Genomic DNA, 19,055 nt, shown 5'->3' with positions numbered 1-19,055 from the left:
GGATGCCTTTTGCCCTCAAACATCCAACTCCAAGTTCTTCAGCCTTTGGACTCTTGGACTTACACCAGTGGTTTTCCATGGGTTCTCAGGCCTTTGGCCACAAACCGATGGCTGCACTGTCAGCTTCCCTACTTTTGAAGCTTTGGGACTTGGACTGAGCCGCTGCTGGTTTCCTTGCTCCTTGGCTTGCAGAGGGTCTATCATGGGACTTTACTTTGTCATTGTGTTAATCAGTTATCCTCAATAAACTCCCTTTCCTATATACATATATTCTATTATTTCTGTCCCTCTGTAGAATTCTGATTAGTACAATTACTCATGTATCCAACCAAATCACTCAGCAAGATAGAGGAAAAGAGATGTGATTTTCCAGAAAGGATATATAGATCTTCTTGTTTAATATTTAGATTCCCGTGAATTACTCAGGAGACTGTAAAGGTTCTTTAGGAATTACACCAGCAGAAACATTCCCAGCTTGTGAAGCAGGGTATTTGCCTGACCCCTTTGCTGGACTCACAACAGCAGTGTCTTGTTTACTCAGCCTGCTGCTCTCAACCCCTGATGGGAGAGAGCACACAAGCAAATGAGGCAGGAACTGGAGTGCATGAACACTGGAACTGGCTGCCCATTTTGGTGCCTGTGGGATCAAACTCTACTCATTCGGACTGCTGCATTCCACCCCTTGCAGGAGGGAGCATGCAGGTGAGTGGGTGCAGGAGCCCGAGCGAGCACTTTTGGGCACTGACAGGAGCAAACTCCATGCAGGCCCTGTTCAGGCAGCGTGCCTGTGACTCCCAAAGCCCCAGAGGGTGTGTTACAGTGCTCTTTTAGCTCTGCCATCCATGAACGGTTTAAGTGTTAACATCTCAGTGGGTCCTTTGCATCTATGCTCATGACTGCCAAGCTCTTGTCTGATGTCCAGGAAAAATGACACTGCTCAAACGAATTGAATAATGGTAAATGTGGGAGATTTTATTGCCAATGAAAGTGATTCTCAGCGGGAAGGGGAGCTGAAAAGGGGATGGGGCAGAAAGGTAATCTTCCCCTGAAGCCCAGCCTTCTCTAGCCGGATCCTTCTCCAAAGTTATGCTGTCAAGCTGTCCCTCTGAAGTCAAGCTGCTTCTCTCCAATGTCCAACCGTAGTCCCTATATCCAGCTGCTTTTCTTCTCTACTGACTGAGTCTGGGGTCTTTATAAACACAGGATGAGGTGAGACAGGGCCATGAGTGGTTTAGGAAAAGGCAACATTCAAGCAGGAAAACAGGGACATAAGTTCTCACTTTGGGCTGCAGTTTCAGGCTTTTCAGCTTGAGGGTGGGGTTTTCACCAAGGACCCATCTCTTTTCTGCCTAAAATTCATCTGGCTCCTGTCCCTATCATTTGGACTGAGGGTGATAGAGATGGGATGAAATTAATGAAGAATGATTCTGATGGCAGGGCCATGGATGCAGAAGCCTGAACTGATAGAACATCCTTGGGCAGGAGGCTACAGTTGCCTCTCAGGTGGCCAAGAGGGACAAGGGGACAAAGCACTGGGCCACAGAGGCTTAGTCTGAAGCCTTGGAATTTAATGAAGTTTGCCCTGCTGGTTTTTGGACTTGCTTGGGATGTGAGACCCCTTTTTCTCCTATTTTCAATTATGAAATGGGAAGGTCCATCCTATGACTTTGCCACCATTGCATTGTGTAAGCATATTACTTGTTTTCTGATTACACAGACCCACAGCTTTAAAAGATTGTTGCTGCAGGATAAACCATAACCAAAGTCTCACCTATAACTGATTTAGATGATTCGATGATAAGATTTGGGACTTTTTTAGCTGATTATACGTAGGTGATATTTGGACTTAGAGTTGATGCTGGAGTGGGTTAAAACTTTTGGGTATGTCAAGATGGGGTGAACATATTTTCCATGTGGGAAGGACATGAATTTTGTGGGGCCAGAGAGCGGACTGTTATGGATTAAATTATGTTCCCATAAAAGATATATTGAAACCCTAAGATTAAAATACACTCATGTACAAGCAGAAAGTCTGGCACAATTACTCTCTGCAAAATTGTTGTTTATAAATTTTAAAATATTTGACTACCAGGCATAGTAAGTGACAAAGCAGAATTTGTTTTCTAATATGAATCTAATTGGTACAGAAAATTGTTCATGTCATTCTGTTTATAAAATATTTTCCTCCCACAATAATCAGTGATTATAATAAGGTAATATCATTAATTAAGATGATTTATTGAAATAAATATAATTTATTAAAATATTAACATAGTTTATTAATATAACTATTAATATAACTAACATTATTTGTTAACATAACTATTAATTTTGATCATCACAGCAAATATAAATTAGTTGAAATTTTAAAACAATTATAATTAGAAGGACAGTTTTACTCAAAACCACTGAGATGTTTCTGGCATGTGTTCCATCTGCAAAAATTATAATTCAAGCAAATCTGCAAAGGTAGGTATAGGCAGAAACCAAAGCCTTAAAGTCTATTTGAATATTTAGCAATGGAGTTCATCCAGTTACCTCCTTGAAATGGATGTGAATGTATTTTTCCTATTGTCCATTTTATGGATGGCCAAAAGTTCTCTGCCAAATGGCAACTATATTAATAGAGAAAATGAAACAAAATCAATCAAACAAACAAACAAAAACAACAATCACCGTTCTAGGCTTTGTATTTTCAACTTAGGCTGTTATCAACACCTTTATCCAGAGATAGAAATACCCATTTTACAGAGAGATTTCAGTCCAATAGCTGTTCATGATACTGCTCAGTATCCAGGAACTCTATTACATTCACCATACTCTATCAAACATGGAAAATAAAATGATAAACAAAGGTTGGAAAATTACTTGAAGGGTTAACTGTCATGACTTAGATACTATCCTTTGCTGCCTTGGCTATCAGAAATTCACTTCCTGGAAATCAAAGGTTATCATTCTATAAGCCGTTAGCCAGTGAGGCTAACATTTACACCTCCAGTAACCGATTGTCATCTCAGGTTTATTGCAATATACAAAACAAAAAGTTTGTAACCAACAGACCCAGGCAGTTTTACCAAAGGAAAACCACAGAAACAACGTTGGAAACAACCTACAGATGCTCTTGAACCTAACTGGTATTAACTATATTAGTTACTACTAATTTCATATTTATGTCTAAAAGCACAGATTTCTGCGTTTACCTTTTGAAATTCATAAAGCGGCTGGGCGCGGTGGCTCAAGCCTGTAATCCCAGCACTTTGGGAGGCCGAGACGGGCGGATCACGAGGTCAGGAGATCGAGACCATCCTGGCTAACACGGTGAAACCCCGTCTCTACTAAAAAAAAAATACAAAAAATTAGCCGGGCGAGGTGGCGGGCGCCTGTAGTCCCAGCTACTCGGGAGGCTGAGGCAGGAGAATGGCGTAAACCCGGGAGGCCGAGCTTGCAGTGAGCTGAGATCTGGCCACTGCACTCCAGCCTGGGTGACAGAGCGATACTCCGTCTCAAAAAAAAAAAAAGAAAAAGAAAAAAAAAGAAAAGAAATTCATAAAGCATCACACTCCCATGACTTCAGTGTACTAAATGGAGATATAAAACTGAGACTCTTATAATTCTTTAGAAGCAGACAGCATTATAAAGAATTCAGTGTTTCCAAGAAACTTGGATCAAATGTCAGATTTTTTAGACTTCTGAGATTTCCAGACCTAGAGGCTGAATGCCAAGAGTCACTGATTATTTCATCCTTTGTTATCTCTTTCTTCTCTCTTTTCTTCCCATCCTTTTAAAATTGCTATCTTTAGTCATTTTCTAAATATTATAATACGTTTTAATTACCAAAATGAAAAAAAGAGACATTTATCCTTGTTTCCATTGTTTTGTTTCTAAAAGCTAATCCTTGTTAATAAGATAAAACAGAAAGATAAGTAAACTTGGAAACTGGCCACTGTGCCACTTTGCAAATTGAGAAGTTGAGATGGAAGGTTTTTTTCAGGCTAGAGTTAAAAAAAGTCAGTGTTGGTGAAGAGAATACATCAAGGTCTATTAATAATCTACTTCTTGTGTTTCTTGACATTACAGTTCTACATTGTATGTTGTCTAGAGTCAAAGTGCTTCTATATAGCCACTACCTAATGAATGAATTTACCAGAAAACAAAACAAAGTAAAGCAAAAGTCACCAGAAACTGATGATCCACCTGAAACTCAAGGATTTCCTATAATCATGGAACTATTTTGATTTGGAAACCTGGATAAAGATGATAATTTGAACTCTTGACATTAGGCATGATGATATTTTCGCAGAGGTGAATTCTGGTAAAGAGCAATGAATGTAAAACACCCTGAAAGACTAAAAATATTTCACTGTGACCCTTTAAAATTGTCTCCAACTCTTCCTCCTCACCAAAACTTTGCGAAACCTAAGTTGATCAACCAATAGCTGATACACTGCTATTGTATCATTTTTCTACTCTAACATCCTGCTGTGTAATTAATGTAACATGTATCCAAAGTTTACGGGAGAATTTCCTTAGTGAACATTATTGGAAGAAAACTAAATGTTGACTTATTTTCTATCTGTCACATAATAAAATTAAGCATACTTCTCTCATTAACATTCATTTCAAAATTTTTTCTCATTTTGCAACATTTTAACCTAAGCTTGAGCAAATGATTTAACTTGTTTTTCTTCTTCCATAATATGTAATGGACATTTAAGTTGGTCACCAGGAAACAAATATTTAAATGAACAAGAAACAAGAATGTGATGTATACAACAAGCAAACATATCATTGCCAATTTTCCAAAGAAGATACGCTAATAATAAGTAAGTCCAAAGAGCACTGTCTGTTTCTTTAAGTTTAACAGGGTAATCAAACATATGTACACTTAAGCAAAAGTAAGAGAGTTCATTGGGTCATTTGAGGTTTATCATACCTAACTTGTGTCAGGAGTTTGGGTTTGGTTGGTGTAAGGGTGGCAAAATATATACTTGTATTAATTTATTTACAGATCAAAACAATGAGAAAATATAATGGTAGATAAAATACTAATAGAAAAATATAGTGATGTTAAGGATTATAAATTTTATCTCATAGTCAGTTGAACACACTAAGCTTTTTTAAGGGATAAAACTTAACTAACTTCTGTTATAGATATAATTTTAGAAAGAATGTAAATAATGGTTTGGAAATATATTGGAAGAAGACAGTTTAAGGAATGATGAGGGGGCACACACTTAGGGTAGTGTTTCAATGAACTGAAAGTTTCTTTTACTCTAAATGTGGGAGCTAATAAAAGTCAGAAAACAAGTTCCCCAGAATCATGGATAGAAATAGTCCATTTCCTTTACAAGACAGCTTACTTCTATTAAGAAATACAATGAAGTTCTCATTTCAGAAAGTATTTGTTGGGTTTCTTGGGTAAAATGCAATTCCAGCCCTCATCCTCACACTATGTAGACTTATAGAGGGGTTTTTTCAGAACATGTCAAGGAATCAGAAGTGAATTTTGGCTTTGGGCAATTCTTTACTACATATCCAACTGGAAAACTGGAAAATGTATTTCTATTTTGGCACTTATTGTCACTTCTTTCTCCCAAATTTCTACTCTGTTTAGTCGCCCTCTTTAGGTTCACCATGGCCTTCCACTACTGCTTCATTGATTGAGGTCCATCAGTCTTCAGCAATGCCTGTTTAGCCAGTGTCTGTGGCTTAAAACTGTTCCTCCTCTTTTTCTTTTTTCTTTCTATTGAAACAGATCCTACTTGTGATTTATTTCCTGGGTGTTATACATGACTTAAGATAGAATATGGAATATAGTTTGTCTGAAAAAAATCTGTTTTATTTGTTAATGTACTAGCTTTTAGAAAATACTTAAGTCTAACTTCAAAGCACTACTTCTTAATCATGTGTAGGTTATGCATGCAACAGTCAGCTTTAGTTTTTGTTCTAGGATTACACATGCTACCTTTGAGATCAGAGTCAGTGAGTGGCTAATATACCTGAATTGGTTTCATCATTTATAAAATGGGAAAGATATGATATGTGTGTATTCATGTGGTTTATGTAAATGTGGTTATAGATGCTAAAGTAATGTTTAAATGATTTACTATGTATTTTAATATGTCTATCATGCTCACTAAAAAAGAGCATTAGAACTAAGATATGAAAGTACTATGATCTCCAAATTGAGAAAAGTCCATGTGTTCAGCTTTGAGGATTTTTTTTATTATATCCTATATTGGAATTAGAAACAAGAGATTACTCATATTAAGAAAAGAATAAGTGTATTAATATTTGTTCAAACTACTCTTTAAATACAAATTTTTAATTTGGATTCGGAGGGTTTTTTAAATTTAGGGCATATTTTATCTTCATATGCATAACATTTTTACAATATCAATTTTATACATATGCAGCCACCATCTGTATTTTTCTCAGTTCTCAAAATATTACTGACATATGTTTCAAAGTCACTATCTTCATGACTACTTGAAAATACATTCTGCTTCTTTCTGCCTTTAGGTATTGTTTTACACACAAAACACCCACTGAAAAATTGAGGTCTTAGTGCTCTGCACTGATTCTCTATGAATTTCATCCTGTAATACTCTCTTTATAGGTAAGCCAGGCACAGTGGCTCACACCTGTAATCCCAGCACTTTGAGAAGCCTAGGCTGGCAAATCACCTGAGGTAGGGAGTTTGAAACCAGCCTGACCAACATGGAGAAACCCCATCTCTACTAAAATAAAAAAATAAAATAAAATTAACCGGGCATGGTGGCGCATGCCTGTAATGCCAGCTACTAGGGATACTGAGGCAGGAGAATTGCTTGAACCTGGGAGGCGGAGGTTGCGGTGAGCCAAGACCACACCATTGCACTCCAACCTGGGCAACAAGAGTGAAACTCCGTCTCAAAATAAATAAATAAATAAAAATAAATAAATTGTAGTTAAAACACATGATAAAAATGCTAACAGCAATGAGCCATTAATTTATTCAAGAAGGATCATACTTAGAATAATAAAAGGAAAACATTATTAACCTGGGTCACATTATTTAAATGAAGTTTTATACACATAAAAAAGAACATAAAATGTCCATGCATTGTTTAATGAATAATCATAATGTGAACACCTGTTTAAATACTGCCCTGATCAAGAAATTACAAAGTATCACCTGTAACTTATAGTCCTTTCCCACATCTCATGTTTTCCCCAGTCACAAACTTCTCTATTGTAATCATCACTATACTGACTTCCATGATATTTGTTTTCTTACTCGTCTTTGTATTTTTATGTACACATTTGTAAACACTATAATTTAGTTTTGTCTGATATTGAACATTACACATATAGAAAGTCTTTTTTCAGGGGAAGAAGCCAAGATAGCTGACTAGAAGCAGCTGCCACTGGCAGCTCCCATTGAGAAGAACAAAAATGGCAAGTGAATCCTGTACCTCCAGCCAAGGTATCCAGGTTCTAGGCACTTGGAGCAACCCACGAAAGACAAGGAAAAATAGGGTAGAGCGAAAGCCCACCAGGGAGTGACATGGGGCAAGGGGAGCTACCACCACCAACCAAGAGAGGCAGTGAGTGATTGTGCCACCCTGCCCAGGAAACCATGCTTTCTCCACACATCTGTGCAACCTGTGAATCGGTAGATTCCCTTGTGAGCCCAAGCCACCAGGGTCATGGATCCCAAGTGCAGAGCTGTGAGACTTGGCAGCTGCTCAGGTTGCAACCAGTAGCAGAAGACTGGAGACTGTCTAAGATGACCATGTTCCTGGGAGGAGAAGCAGCTGCCATCACTGTGGCTCCAGTTGGCCATTTTCCCCTGCCAGTGCTGGGGAGACAAGGCAGTATGGACAGGGAGGGATTTCTCTTAGTGCAGCACAGTGGCTGTGGCAGATTATGGCCAGACTGCTTCTTAGATGTGACCTAGATCTATTCCCCCTCACAGAGCGGGGCTGGAGCAACTCCAGTGAGGGGTTTATGGACAGAACTCTTAACTCCCTGGGACAGAGCCCCACTACTCAGCAAACTTAGTCTTAGTCTTTCCTGCCTGTTGGCCCTAAAGAGACCAGGCAGTCCAGATGAGTGGGATTCCCCACAGTGCAGTGCACATGCTCCACCAAGGGGCAGTCAGAGTACTTTGTTAAGTGGGTCCCTGAGGCTGTGCCTCTTAACTAGGTGAGACCCTTCCAACAGGGGTCGCCAAACACCTTATACAGGAGCATTTCCACCAGTATCTGGCCAGGGCCTCTCTGGGATGGAGCTCACAGAAGAACGAGCAGGCAGACATCTTTGCTGTTCTGCAGCCTCCTCTGGTGACACCTCCAGCTGCAGTAGAAACCCAGGCAAATAGGGTCTGGAGTGGACCCCCAGCAAACTGCAGCATCCTTACAGAAGAAGGTCCTAACTGTTAAAAGAAAAACCAACCGAAAGCAACAACAAAGACTCTACATCATACCCACCCAAATGTCAACAGCTTCAAAGATTGAAGCTCACAAAGATGAGAAAGAATCAGCACAAAAATGGTGAAAACTCAAAAAGCCAGGGTGCCTCTCCTCCAAATGATTGCAACACCTCTCTAGCAAGGGCATAGAACTGAGCTGAGGCTGAGATGGATTAAGTAACAGCAGTAGGTTTCAGAAGGTGGGTAATAATGAACTCCACTGATCCAATGCAAAGAAACTAAGAATCATGATAAAACTTTACAGGAGTGGTTAACCAGAATAACTAATTTAGAGAGGAATACAAATAACCTGATGGAGCTGAAAAACACAACATAAGAGCTTAACAATGCAACCACAAGTATCAATAGCTGAATAGCCCAAACAGAGAAAGAAATCTCCGAGCTTGAAGCTATCTTGCTGAAATATAAGACAGACAGATAAGATTGGAGAAAAAACAAAACGAAAAAAATGAATGAACAAAACCTCTGATAACTATGGGATTATGCAAAACAAAACAAAACAAAACAAAGCTACAACGGATGAGGGGCACCCAAAATAGATGGGGAGCATGGAATCAAGTTGGAAAACATACTTCAGGATATTATCCAGGAGAACTTCTACAATCTAGCAAGACAGGCAAACATTCAAATTCAGGAAATTCAGAGAACCCCAGTAAAATACTCTATGAGAAGATCAACCCAAAGACACATAATTATCAGATTCTCTAAAGTCGAGATGAAGGAAAAAAATATTAAGGGCAGCTATGGAGAAAGGCCAGGTCACCTACAAAGGGAAGCCCATCAGACTAACAGTGGATCTCTCAGCAGAGGCCCTTCAATCCAGAAGAGATTGGGGACCAATATTCAGCATTCTTAAAGCAAATAATTTCCAACCTAGAATTTCATATTTGCAAAACTACACTTCATAAGCAAAGGAGAAATACATTTTTTTCAGATAAGCAAATGTTGAGAGAATTCATTACCACCAGGCCTGCCTTGCAAGAGCTCCTGAAAGAAGCACTAAAAATGGAAAGAAAAAACTTACCAGCCACCACAAAAACACACTGAAGTATACAGACCAATGACACTATGAAGCAATGACATTAACAAGTCTGCAAAATAACCAGCTAACATCCTGATGACAGGATCAAATTCACACACAATATCACCCTTAAATGTAAATGGGCTAAATGTCCCCATCAAAACACAGAACAGGGCCAGGCGAGGTGGCTCATGCCTGTAATCTCAGCACATTGGGAGACTGAGGAGGGTGGATCATGAAGTCAGGAGATCGAGACCATTCTGGCCAACATGGTGAAATCCCATCTCTATTAAAAAATATATATATAAAAAATTAGCTGGGTGAGGTGGCGCATGCCTGTAGTCCCAGCTACTCAGGAGGCTGAGGGAGGGGAATTGCTTGAATTCCAGAGGTGGAGGTTTCAGTGAGCCGAGATCACGCCATTGCACTGCAGCCTGGTGACAGAGTGAGACTCCATCTCAAGGGAAAAAAAAAAAAAGATAAGACACAGGACAGCAAGCTGGATAACGAATCAAGACCCATTGGTATGCTGTATTAAAGAGATCCATCTCATGTGCAAAGACACACATAGGCTTAAAATAAAGGGATGGAGGAAAATTTACTAAGCAAATGGAAAGCAGGGGTTGCAATCAACGTTTATGACAACAGACTTTAAATCAACTAAGATCAAAAAATACAAAGAAGGACATTACATAATGGTAAAGTTCAATTCAACAAGAAGAGCTAGCTATCCTAAATATGCACCTAATACAGGAGCACCCAGATTCATGAAACAAGTTCTTAGAGACCTACGAAGAAACTTAGACTTCCACATAATAATATTGGGAGACTTTAACACCCCACTGTCAATATTATATAGATTATCAAGACAGAAAATTAACAAAGATATTCAGGATCTGATCTCAGCTGTGGATCAAGTGGACCTGATAGATATTTACAAAACTGTCCACCCAAAAACAACAGGATATAAATTCTTATTAGTGCCACATGGTATTTACTCCAAACTGATCACATAATTGGAAGTAATACGCTCTTCAACAAAAACAAAAGAACTGAAATCATAGCAAACAGTCTCTCAGACCACAGCACAATAAAATTAGAACTCAAGATTAAGAAACTCACTCAAAACCACACAACTACATGGAAATTGAACAACCTGCTTCTGAAGAACTCCTGGGTAAATAATAAAATTAAGGCAGAAATCAATAAGTTCTTTGAAACTAATGAGAATGAAGAGACAATGTGCCAGAATCTCTGGGACACAGCTAAAGTCATGTTAAGAGGGAAATTTATAACAGTAAATGTACACATCTAAAAGGTAGGAAGATCACAAATCAACATCCTAACATCTCAACTAAAAGAACTAGAAAACCAAGAGCAAAAAAATCCCCAGAGCTAGCAAAAGACAAGAAATAACCAAGATCAGAGCAGAACTGAAGGAGATTAAAGACATGAAAAACCCTTAAACAAATCGACATATCCAGAGCTGTTTTTTGAAAAAAATAATAAAATAAATAGACTACTAGCTGGACAAATAAAGAAGAAAAGAGAGAAGAATCAAATAGACAATTAAAAATGATAAAGGGGATATCACCACTTACCTCACTGATACACAAACAACCATCAGAGAATACTATGAACACCAGAAATAGACTAGAAAATCTAGAAGCAATGGATAAATTCCTGACACATACACCTTCCCAAGACTGAACCAGAAAGAAGCTGAATCCCTGAATAGACCAACAATGAATTCTGAAATCGAGGCAGTAATAAATAGCCTACCAATCAACCAAAAAAAAAAAAAAAAAAAAAAAAAAAAAAAAAAAAATCCCAGAATCAGAAGGATTTGCAGATTAATTCTACTAGAGGTTCAAAGAGTAGCTAGTACCATTTCTTCTGAAACTATTCCAATCAATTTAAAAGGAGGGATTCCTCCTAACTCGTATTATGAGGCCAGCATCATCCCGATGCCAAAATCTGAAAGAGATACAACAAAAAAAGAAAACTTCAGGCCACAAACTCTGATGAATATCGATGTAAAAATCCTCAATTAAATACTGGCAAACTGAAGCCAGCAGCACATCCAAAAGCTTATCCACCACAATCAAGTTGGCTTCATCCCCAGGTTGCAAGGTTGCTTCAATATTTGCAAGTCAATAAAGGTAATTCATTACATAAACAGAACTGAAGACAAAACCACAATTATCTCAATAGACATACAAAAAGCCTTCAATAAAATTCAACATACTTTCATGTGAAAAACTCTTAATAAAGTAGGTACTGAAGCAACACAGCCTTAAAATAATAAGAGCCATATATGACAAACCTACAGTCAATAACATACTAAATGGGCAAAAGCTGGAAAACATTCGGCTTGAAAACTGGCACAAGGATGCTCTCTCTGACCACTCCTATTCAACATAGTATCAGAAGTACTGACTGGGGCAATGAGGCAAGAGAAAGAAGGAAAGGACATTCAAATAGGAAGAGAGGAAGCCAAATTGTCTTTGTTTGCAGATGACATGATCTTATATTTAGAAAACCCCATTGTCTCAGCCCAAAAGTTTTGTAAGCTGATAAGCACCTTCAGCAAAGTCTCAGAATACAAAATCGATGTTCAAAAATCACAAGCATTCCTATACACCAACAACAGAGAAGCAGAGAACGAAATCATGAATTAACTCCTATTCACAATTGCTACAAAGAGAATAAAATACCTAGGAATACAGCTAACAAGGGAAGTGAAGGACCTCTTCAAGGGGAGCTACAAACCACTGCCCAAGGACATCAGGAAGGACACAAACAAATGGGAAAACATTCCATCCTCATGTATAGAAATAATCAATATTATGAAAATGGCCATATTGCCCAAAGTAATTTATAGATTCAATGCTATTACCATTAAACTACTATTGACATTCTTCACAGAATTCACAAATCTATCTAAAAATTCATATGAAACCAAAAAAGAGCCCAAATAGCCAAGACAATCTTAAGCACAAAGAACAAAGCTGAAGGCATCAGACTACTGGACTTCAAACTATAATACAAGACTACAGTAACCAAAACAGCATGGTATTGGTACAAAACAGACAGATAGACCAATGGAACAGAATAGAGAACTCATAAATAAGACCACACATCTCAGCCATCTGATCTTTGACAAAAACAAGCAATGGAGGAAGGATTCTCTATATGATTAATGGTGCTGGGAGAACTAGCTGGCCGCATGCAGAAAATTGAAACTATACTCTTTCCTTACAACTTAAACAAAAATTAACTCAAGATGGATTAAAGACTTAAATGTAAGACTCAAAACTATAAAAATCCTAGAAGAAAATCTAGGCAATACCATTCAGGACATAGGCATAGGCAAAGATTTCATGATGAAAATGTCAATAGGAATTGCAACAAAAGCAAAACTTGACAAATATGATCTATTTTAACTAAAGAGCTTCTGTACATCAAAAGAAACTATCATCAGAGTGAACAGACAACCTACAGAATGGGAGAAAATTTTTGCAATCTATCCATGTGGCAAAGATCGAATATCCACAATCTACAAGGAACTTAAATTTACAAGAAAAAACTAACAACCCCAATAAAAAGTGGGCAAAGGACATAAACAGACACTTCTTAAAACAAGACATTTATGTGACCAACAGAAATTTTTTTAAAAAAGCTCAACATCACTGATCATTAGAGAAATGTAAATCAAAACCACAAAGAGGTACCATCTCACCCCAGTTAAGAATGGGGATTATTGACTGGGTGCAGTGGCTCAAGCACTGTGGGAGGTTGAGGTGAGTGAATCACCTGAGGTTGGGAGTTTGAGACCAGCCTGACCAACATGGAGAAATCCCATCTCTAATAAAAATACGAAATTAGCTGGGTGTGGTGGCACATGCCTGTAATCCCAGCTACTCGGGAGGCTGAGGCAGGAGAACACTTGAACCCAGGAGACAGAGCTTGTGGTGAGCCGAGATCATGCCATTGCACTCCAGCCTGGGCAACAAGAGTGAAACTCTGTCTCAAAAAAAAAAAAAAAAAAAAAAAAAAAGAATGGTGATTATTAAAAACTTAAGAAACAACAGATATTGGTGAGGCTGTGGAGAAATAGGAACAATATTACACGGTTGGTGGGAATTTAAATTAGTTCAACCATTGTGGAAGACAGTGTGGTGATTCCTCAAAGACCTAAAACCAGAAATATCATTTGACTCAGCAGTCCCATTACTGGGTATAACCAGTATGGGTATACAAAGGAATAAAAATCATTCTATTTCTATAGAATCATTCTATTATAAAGATACATACACATATATGTTCAATGCAGCACTCTTCACAATAGCAAAGACATGGGATCAACCCAAATACCCATCAATGATAGACTAGAAAAAGAAAATGTGGTATATATACACCATGGAATACCATGCAGCCATAAAAAGGAACAAGACCATGTCCTTTGCAGGGACATGGGTGGAGCTGGAATCCATTATCCTCAGTAAACTAATGCAGGAACAGAAAACCAAATACCACATCTTCTCATATATAAGTGGTAGCTGAACAATGTGAACACATAGACACAGGGTGGGGAACAACACACAATAGAGTCTGTCAGAGTGGATGAGGGGAGAGAGAGCATCAGAAAAAATATCTAATGCATGCTGGGCTTAATACCTAGGTGATGGGTTGATAGGTGCAGCAAAACACCATGGCACACATTTACCTATATAACAAAACTTGCACACCCTACACATGTACCCCGAAACTTCAAATAAAAAAGTCTTTTTTTTTTGTTCTTTCACCTAGCAATGTGTTTTTAATCTTTTCTTGTTGTTTTCTGTAACTGTAGTTTATTTACATTAAAATGTAGTATTTTGTTTTTGCTTTAATGGTCTTGATTTTTATGAATTTACCATAGTTCATTTGTTTGTTTTACTAATTTATTCTGTTATTGAGAATCCTCCACGTTTCTCATCTTGTTCTTTAAGGTGTGTTGATTAAAATTGTCCTTGCTTATTTCCACATAAATTTAGAACCAGTTTAACAACTTTCACTCATATACCCAGAAAATGTTATTTAGATTAGAAATGCTTTTTAAAAAATTTACTTTTGCCTTATGCTTTTATCTCAGAGGCTGGAAATGCTTTGAATCTATAAATAATCTGAGGAGAATGAGATATTTATAGAATTGTCTTTTATTTCATGTAACATGTCATACATCATTATCTATTTAGATCAGGTAAAGTCACAGGGTCTAGAGTTGTTCATTATTGTCTTTGCACACTTTTGATTATTCATTTATCTCTTGTAATAAGTTTAGAATTTTAAGATTTTATAATATATATCTTTTTTGTTGCTACATATTTGTAGGTATTTCTCTATTAGACCTATTTTTTTTTTTTTTTTTTTTTTTTTTTTTTGGGTTGGGGTCTCCCTTTTTCACCCAGGCTGGAGTGCAGTGGTGTAATCATGGCTCATGGCTCACGGTAACCTCTGCCTCCCAGGTTCAAGAGATTCTTCTGCCTCAGTCTTGGACTACAGGCGCACACCACCGTGCCTCGCTAATTTTTTTTTTTTTTTTTTTTTTTTTTTTTTTGATTTTTAGTAGATACGGGGTTTCACCATGTTGGCCAGGCTGGTCTCGAACTCCCGATCTCGTGATCTGCCGCCTCAGCCTCCCAAAGTGCTGGGATTACAGGCGTGAGCCACTGTGCCCGGCCAAATTTTGAGGTATAGATCTGTCCATTTATCCTCTTGTGTTTTTATGTTTTTAGGATTCTTAGCAACGTTTTCTGTTTGTTTGTTGTTTTTCTTGATCAGAAGTACCCAGGATTTATGAGATTTGTGATTTCAAAATGATCAATATTGACTTTGTTTATATGTTTCATGTTTTAATTTTATTAATAAATGTTTTATCATTTTAAATTTTGTTGTACAGTAGTTTATTTTCTGTTCTTTCATTGTGTTTCTTAAGATAAATATTTATCTCATTAAATTTTAGACTTTTTTCTCATTTATGTTTTCTAACTCTAGGTTTAACTGTATTCTATATCCTTTTATATATTTTGTGATTGCCATTTTGCCTAATATTTTCCATTTTCTCTGATATTAATAAATTTATGCCATCTTTATTTTGGTTAATTTTATGTACTATACTTCTTCTGTATTCCTAGTTTTAACCTTTTGTATTCTTAAATATTTTGTGTGTCTCTTATTGAAAAACAAACATTTCCATCTAGTCTAACAATCAACACATTTTAACTGGAATGTTTATTCTATGACGATATGATATAGGAACTCATATATTTACCAATGTGAGACCACTTTTAAATTCACTAGGACTAAAATGCTGTATTGCTTTATTCATTTTTTGTTCCACCTCCTTGATAGTCTATAATTTCTTCTTTTTCCTACATTCTCCTTCCCATTTTAACTGAGTAGTATTTATTATGTTTTATGTTACCCTCCTCCCATTTAGACATGCTTTCAAAAATTATTTCAATGATTATTCTAACCAGAATAAGATATCAAAGATTGAAGTAATGTAATATGAGTGACTTAGGATATTGTATTTTCATGTACCTTATTCTAATAGAATTACATGTTTCTGGTATGTTTTATACTTTTATATTTTTAACCACATAAAGCCTTATTATTAAAGTTCTATACAGCAGCAGTCACAGCAGTCCCCAACCTTTTTGTCACCAGGGACCAGTTTCATGGAAGAAAATTTTCCATGCACCAGCAGGGATGCTTTGGGGTAATTCAAGCATATTACATTTGTGTGCACTTTATTTCTATTATTTTTACTTTGTAATACATAATGAAATAATTATACAACTCACCATAATACAGAATCAGTGGGAATCCTGAGCTTGTTTTCCTGCAACTAAACAGTCCCATCTGGGGTTGATGAGAGACAGTAGCAGATCATCAGGCATTAGATTCTCATAAGGAGTGCGCAACCTAGATCCCTTGCATGTGAGGTTCACAATAGGGTTTGTGATCCCATGAGAATCTAATAAGGGTGCTGATCTGAGAGGAGGTGGAGCTCAGGCAGTAATGCGAGTGATGAGCAGCAGCTACAAATGTAGATGAAGCTTCTCTCATTTGCCACGCTGGCCACCTCCTGCTGTGCAGCCAGGTTCCTGACAGGCAACAGACTGGTATCAGTCAGTTGGCAGTTGGGGACCGCCGCTATACCAGTCAGCATTTACTTGCATTTCTCCAAATAATACTAATATTCTTTTCTCAATCTTTAGCTTTTATTTCTGCATTTTCATCTTGGAATATTTTTCGTCTTCTAAAACATTATTATTATTATTATTATTATTATTTTTGGTATGACTTGTTTGTAACAAAATGCTACCTGGAAGGATAATTGCCAGCCCTGAGAGTGGTTATTCCTGTGATGAAATAATCTAATTAGAAAAGATGGTTCAAAATTTATCCCTTAATTACTTTATCTCAAGTTATGAATTGCACCAGTTAGGTCTTTGAAAGTATTCATTTTGACTTCAAATCACTGACCAGGGTTTTTGTTTTGTTTTGTCTTTTCAAACGAAGTCTCACATTGTCACCCAGGCTGGAGTGCAGTGGCGTGATCTCAGCCCACTGCAATCTCTTTCTCCCAGGTTCAAAGGATTATCCTGCCTCAGTCTCCCAAGTAGCTGGGATTACAAATACCAAACCAGTGTGTAGAACCGAAGAAATATTTCTTTTAAATCTTAGATAATTTAAAAGACAATGGTCACTGCTTTGAATTAATTTTTGTTCTGAAAGAGTAAAAGGTAGAACTGGCTCTCAAAAGAAGTAAGCAAACAATGTAATCCTGAAGAATTAGGTGAAATAAATAGAAATAATAAGGAAAATAAACAAATAAACAAAAACCCTGGAAAGGCAGATCTAAGAGACACAGTGTGTGAATAAAAGGAATTCCACAAAAGAGATAAGGATAATTGAGTAACACTTCGCACAAGGATTTTAACTGGCAGCTGAATGGATTAACCCAGTCTGTGGCAAATTTAATAAAAATTAAATGCAAATACATACATTTGTCCTTTGAAATTCCCAATATAGACAAAAATAGGAAAAAAAGTATTTCCAAACTCTGTGTGTATGTGTGTGTGCGCGCGCGTGTGTGTGCGCCACACGCGCGCGTGTTGGAATGGAAAGAAAAGCAGCCTTCTCTAATCAACGTAGACATTTGTAATCAAGGACGAGAGAAGGCAGTGGAACAATGTTTAAAGATAAATGTAATAGACTTTTGAGTTATCATACAAATTAAAATCTAAAATGTACAGATTCATAGCATAGTTTAGCACTCGTTTCTGATCTAAGGACGGTGCTTGTAATATGCTGAACAAAAGACAATTGAAAGAGAGAAGACATTCCAGAGAGGAAAAACCAAAAACTTCCTGAAGCAGGAAACAATAGTGAGTACTGATTGTAGATAACTTTTTCTATTAATGAGAATACACACACACATAGAAACACACACACCGGGGCACACACACGTTATTCTTGATACAACATAAGAGAATTCTTTTTAATTAACCTAAAATTAATTAAGCCTTAAAAACTATGACGATATGGCCGGACACAGTGGTTCACGCCTGTAATCTTAGCACTTTGGTAGGCTGAGGCAGACGGATCACGAGGTCAAGAGATCGAGACCACCCTGGCCAACATGGTGAAACCCTGTCTCTACTAAAAATACAAATATTAGCTGGGCGTGGCGGCACGCTCCTGTAGTCCCTGCGACTCAGGACGCTGAGGCAGAATAATCGCTTGAACTCAGGAGGCGGAGGTTTCAGTGCGCCGAGATCGTGCTACCGCAGTCCAGCCTGGTAACAGAGCAAGACTCTGTCTAAAAAAAAAAAAAAAAAACTATGACAACACAAGCTAGAATTTTATTACTAGTTAGAGTATAGGGGGAAAAAAAATCTAAACTCTCTGGCCCAGCAACTGCTTCATAGAAGATTCCCAATAAATTATAGCTATGAAAAAAGCAATCACAATGGAGCGCCTCTGTGTGGCAAAGACAGATACCATCTTCTGGGTAAAGTAGGTGACTAAAGTATGTAGGAAAGGCAGAGGGACCTCTCTAATTTCTTTTTTCTTAGGAGCAGTGGTCTCTGTGGGTATAACCTTGTGGCTTGCCCTTGGGAATGTTTGACATTTTAGATAATTTTGACAGGGATCTTCAAATTTTATGATACCCATATTGTGTAAAATAAAGTTCTAATCCCAACCATTAAGGGCAGCAAAAATATATCAATAGGCAATGAGAAATGTAGATTTTTAAAAAATCAGTTTCAGGCTGAATATTCAGAAAGGTATTTTATAACCTATAGATAGCTAAATATTACATTGACCAAAGTCTTGCCTTGTATATATATATACACATTTATATACACATACATAACTTACAAATCTTACAATCATATATTTATTTAGCTTACATATCTTACAATTATATATTAAATATACTATGTATTATATAATATAATATATTGTAGTACAATATATATTTGTATATAGTACAATATA

General features: G+C 37.2%; 1 long non-coding RNA gene across 1 annotated transcript in view; it reads right to left on the bottom strand.

Moving 5' to 3' along the window:
• Nucleotides 1-988: 988 nt before the first annotated feature.
• The window catches only part of LOC108527854 (uncharacterized), a 24,492-nt gene continuing 6,425 nt past the window's right edge, over nucleotides 989-19,055 (bottom strand). Inside the window, exon 5 of the long non-coding RNA XR_001884955.1 lies at nucleotides 989-1,189. This is a non-coding gene — a long non-coding RNA (uncharacterized LOC108527854). The remainder of the gene's footprint in view (nucleotides 1,190-19,055) is intronic.

This window comes from Rhinopithecus bieti, unplaced genomic scaffold (assembly GCF_001698545.2).
Source record: "Rhinopithecus bieti isolate Rb0 unplaced genomic scaffold, ASM169854v2 scaffold_4820, whole genome shotgun sequence".
Taxonomy (NCBI): Eukaryota; Metazoa; Chordata; class Mammalia; order Primates; family Cercopithecidae; genus Rhinopithecus; species Rhinopithecus bieti.
The sequence above is the reverse complement of the archived record's forward strand: the minus strand, read 5'-3'. Positions and strand labels throughout refer to the sequence as shown.